General features: G+C 42.4%; 1 long non-coding RNA gene across 1 annotated transcript; it reads left to right on the top strand.

Moving 5' to 3' along the window:
* The first annotated feature begins 552 nt into the window (after positions 1-552).
* LOC114173050 (uncharacterized) lies at positions 553-2,895 on the top strand. Its single transcript, XR_014993305.1, has 2 exons — positions 553-1,870; positions 1,947-2,895. It is a non-coding gene; the product is annotated as an uncharacterized LOC114173050 (long non-coding RNA).
* Positions 2,896-5,234: the final 2,339 nt, after the last annotated feature.

Here is a 5,234-nt window from a genome sequence, read left to right as displayed (position 1 = left end):
CTTTGAGTTTGGTTTATATAGCCATCATTACTTTTGGCAATTCTTTCAGTTCCTTATCATTCGGGATTATGGTGCACAACGACCCCCTGGTTTCACTCCATTATCCCTATATTCTAGGCTGCTTCACTAGAAATCAGGGATCTCATTCATTATGCGGAGTTTGTTTTTGTAAGATATTTTCTAGTGGCTTGCCTTTTTGGTCCTGAGCAAAGAACTACCGGGCTTTTAATTCGATGATTTCATCAAATTACCCGCTAGGCCTGATTTTGAGCTGTTGAGCTCATTCCGAGATGGAGGTCGGTCCGAGATGCATGAAGATGGAGAAAAGCTGTCATCGGAACTCGAACTCGGTGGTCGTATAACACAGCCCTCCAACCCTTCGACAACTTAAGATGACTAAGGGTTGCTAATATCTGACAAGTATTGTACGACAACAACGTGATTAGACAAAGGGACAACTTTTAATGACCCCTACCTAACACCAACATGTGTCAAACATCAAGTGTTTCTCTCTCTTACCATCTAATGGTCTTCCTTGAATCATAGGTAACCGTTTCATTACCCTTTAAAACTGAAAAAGAAAACCCTTTATGAAACCATTCTCGCTAATCTCCGTCAAGACTTGGGGTTTTTCTCGTTTCTTTTACTTTCTCCCTTTTGCAGTTCAGGTGCGTCTTTGCTCAACTTTATCACTTAATCTGCTGTTGCGATTGCTTAAACTTGTTTGCCTCCTGGTTCGTCTACGTTTATTTCTCCTTTTCCATTCCCGTGTTTTCTCTTGTTTATCCAACTTATATTGGTTCGTCTTCATTCTTTTTATGCAAATTCTTGCCTTCTGAATGCATAATCTTGCTTTCCTTTACTGAATAGTTTCTTGATTGAGTTTTTTGATTACTTGATGGGTTATTGGTGTAGGCTAGATTAGGTGGATTTAATCACTGAATGTTTCCGCTTATGCCTCTGCACTTTGAACTTTGTTACTGTAACTGATATTTATGATTTAGGGTTTCAAGATAAAACCTTTTTTTTTCTGTTGGGTTTGTTCCCCTTTTTCAGATATCAACCTCGAGTGATATAGCAGTCAATAGGAGATTTGAGTCTTTGCTTGTTATTTTCCGACCTCTTCGATTTGAATAGTCTGACCAAGATGACCGCCTATGATTCTCAATATCCTTGGGCTTCTTTGAAATTGAGAAGAGAAACCACTAGTTTATCTTCAGAAAGGAAGATAAAACTCTTTAGGGAACGACGAGCTTTGTGTAAAAATGAGGAGAGTGACGTGGTCATCGGAACATGCGAGTTAGATGAACCCATATGTAGGGATGGAACACTCCCCCCTTTGCAAACTTTCACCTTCATATATGCAACCCTCTTTGAATGTCTCGACTTCCGATTACCTTTCAATGATTTCGAAAAGGGGTTACTGACTTCGTTGAACGTGTCTCCAGCACAACTACACCCAAACAGTTGGGCCTTCATACGTGCCTTCTACATCTTGTGTGGAGGGCTCGGATTCCGACCCCTGACATGTTTCTCTATTTCTTCGAGCTGAAAGGTAGCTCATCTTGTCAGCTATGGGCCTTGAGTGGTGTGAGTGGCCGAGGTCTTTTTACCTTATTTCAATCTTCCTATAAAGGATTTAGAGGAATTTTTGTAAAAATCCTTGCACCTACTCATAATCCGACGTTGCTTGAAGGATTTCCACTGTTTTGGACAAGACATCCTTCTCCACGGAATGCTCGACTTATTGAAGATTTGACTCCCATTGAGAGAAAAGGTTGTCAGGACTTGGAGGGTTTAGAGGTTATTTTCGACATTCGTAAGGTGTTAGAGCTTGAATATCGAGAAGTAGATTTAAAAATGTTCATTGGTATATACTTGAACTATTCTTGTACTCTTGTGTTTGTTTGTCTTGTAAGTACTTGATCTTGTTGTTATGATTGCAGAGAACCAGATGGCTTTGTCTCAAAAGGAATTGCTCCGTCGAATCAAACATCAGGGAAACCCCAAAGATTTGAAGGTCGGGACGAGCTCGAAGACCAGGAGCTCTCCTAGCAATATTTTACTTGATAATGATCCATAGGCCACCCAGAGAGACCCAAAAATGAAGAAAAGAAAGCTTACGTCTAAAGATGCGGATCAAATCGCCTCAGAAGGTTCAAAATCGAATGATCACCCTACACTTACTAGAATTATGACGTCAAGGAAGAGCTTTTGGGATGAGGGATTTCCTCATTTAGTACATGGTCAGACGACCAACTACTTTGCTACTGATGAGGTTATGCTTGCAAAACGTACTCCTGCGACTATGCACGAGGACCTTCTACGTTGTTTGCATCAAGCGGAGGCCTCATCCTTATTTTTAGTAAAGCGTACAGAATCTTTAATGGAAAAAGAATCGAAGACGAGGACTGACCTAGATACTTCCGAAAAGGAAGTGAAAAGATTGCAAACCGAGCTGAGTAAAGCTCAGAGAACATCGAAAGACAAGGAATCCGAGTTGACGAGTCTGATGATTAGGTTTGATGAAATGACGCTTAAAGCTAAAGATTATGAAGTCCAAATAGAAGGTTTGACTACTCGCTGTCAAAAATTAGAGGATGAAAAGGAGGAGATTACTAACCAGCTTTGCACGACCCTCAAACAAGGATTTCAAATGGCCTTGGATTAGATCAAGATACTTTGTCCCGATGCTGACCTTTCTGGTGTTGACATCACAAAGGAAGTGGTAGATGGACAACTAGTTGATGTTGTTGATGAAGAGTAGTAATGATGAGCAACTAGTTTTATGTTTTGTTGGACCTATTTTTGAAGTGATGTTGTGATGTCTTTGAACTGTTTCTTGCTCGTCCTTGGTAGACTCCTGACATCTTATTTAATACTTACTTTTATCAACTGCATTTGTATGCAAGACCTGATTATATGTGACTTGTACAACGTTTTGATCATATAAGAGTTCACAAATTTGAACAAAATAAATTACCACCAATATAAGTAAAGACTGTAAAAGCTATAACTCGGAAAACATAAGATGCATAACTCTTTTGAACTAATATCGTATATTAATTTGATCTTATTATAATCAGCAAAGTGAGGATCTTTTACCAGCATGTAACTAGGTCGGACCGAGTTAGCCCTCAGCGTACTGAAGGTTTTTCACCAGCACAAAGCTAGGTCAGACTGAGTTAGCCCTCAGCGTATTGAGGGTTTTTTACCAACCCAAAGGTAGGTCGGACCAAGTTAGCCCTCAGCGTATTGAGGGTCTTTCACTAGCGCGTAGCTAGGTCGGTCCGAGTTAGCCCTCAGCGTACTGAGGGTCTTTCACCAGCACGTAGCTAGGTCAGTTTGAGTTAGCCCTCAGCGTACCGAGGGTCTTTTACCAGCACGTAGCTAGGTCGGACTGAGTTAGCCCTCAGCGTACTGAAGGTCTTTCACCAACACGTAGCTAGGTCGGGCCGAGTTAGTTCTCAGTGTACTGAGGGTCTTTTACCAGCACGTACCTAGGTCGGACTGAGTTAGCCCTTAGCGTACTAAGGGTCTTTCACCAGCGCGTAGCTAGGTCGGACCGAGTTAGCCCTCAACATACTGAGGGTCTTTCACGAGCACGTAGCTAGGTCGGTCCGAGTTAGCCTTTAGTGTACCGATGGTCTTTTACCAGCACGTAGCTAGGTCGGACCAAGTTAGCCCTCAACGTACTGAGGGTCTTTCACCAGTGCGTAGCTAGGTCGGTCCGAGTTAGCCCTCAGCGTACCGAGAGTCTCTCACCAGCACGTAGCCAGGTCAGACCGAGTTAGCCCTCAGCGTACTGAGGGTCTTTCACCAGCACGTAGCCAAGTCAGACCGAGTTAGCCCTCAGCGTCCTAGGTCGGTCCGAGTTGCGTTATAAATGTAAATAGACATGGTATAAAAAACTTTTAACATAACCTACCTCATTAAAAAACCCTCCTAATGGTGTTAGGAGGGAAAAAGAGTGAGGGGTTAAATTTATTTGATCATATCAGTTTCAACATTACATAAAGAAATAAAAAAATCGAAAAGGTAAATATGGCTTCTCAAAGAGACCTTAGCTGAAATAAAAACGTAGGTTTGTTGCGTTCCAAGTTCTTCGAATGGTGGTTCCATCTAAGGTTTCTATTCGATATGCTCCTACTCTCAGAACCTCTTTGATACGAAATGGTCCCACTCACTTAGGTGAGAGTATAACTTCAATCTCTGTGATGTGAGCTCTTCGTAGGACCATGTCATTTGTTTGAAAACATCGTGGTCGTACCTTTGTCTTGTATTTTCGTTCTACCCGTCTTTTGGTGGCCTCGCTTATTATACGTGCCAGTTCACGAACTTCCTCTAAAACATCCAAGTTAGCCTTGATATCAAGAATATCAACCTCTTGTTCCTCATTCCTTGTTTGTTCTGTTGTGCGATAATCGAGCTCTATGGGGAGGAGTGCATCAGTTCCATACACCATGCTAAAGGGTGTCTCATGAGTTGTGGACTGCGGGGTGGTGTGATAAGCCCATATTATCCGAGGAAGCTCTTCTGGCCATGAGGTTTTTGCTGTAGATATTCTCCTTTTTAGCCCTTTAACGATGATCTTATTGGCTACTTCCGCTTGACCATTTGTTTGGGGGTGTTCTACTGAGGATGGATCCACTGCGATACCTTCAGCGGAAATTACATGCCCAAGGAATTGCACTTCCTCAAGCCAAAACTCGCACTTGGACAACTTGCCGTACAGTTGGTGTTCCCTGAGCACATCCAGCACCACCCTCAAATGATCAGCATGTTCCTCCCGTGTCCTCGAGTAGATAAGAATGTCATCAATGAAGACGATAACAAACTTATCCAACCAACGTCGAAAAATCCTATTCATGTAATTCATGAATACCGCCGGTGCATTCGTCACTCCAAATGGCATAACCACATATTCATAGTGGTCGTATCGTGACCTGAATGCTGTCTTTTGCACGTACTCCAACCGCACTAGAATCTGGTGGTATCCCGACCTCAAGTCAATTTTAGAGAACACACATGCGCCCTTCAACTAGTCTAGTAAGTCGTCGATCCTTGGCAGCGGATATTTGTTTTTAATAGTCAGCTTATTCAGCTGCCTATAATCCACACATAGTCGCGAACTCTCGTCCTTCTTCTTCACTAACAAAACTGGAGCTCCCCACGGAGACGCACTCGGCCGAATAAATTGTTTTTCCAATAGTTCCTCAATTTTCTTCTTGAGT

Source organism: Vigna unguiculata, chromosome 1, assembly GCF_037176805.1.
Source record: "Vigna unguiculata cultivar grain cowpea cultivar isolate G323 ecotype 2 chromosome 1, ASM3717680v1, whole genome shotgun sequence".
In the NCBI taxonomy this organism is placed as follows: Eukaryota; Viridiplantae; Streptophyta; class Magnoliopsida; order Fabales; family Fabaceae; genus Vigna; species Vigna unguiculata.
This window is presented reverse-complemented; position numbering and strand designations above follow the sequence as displayed.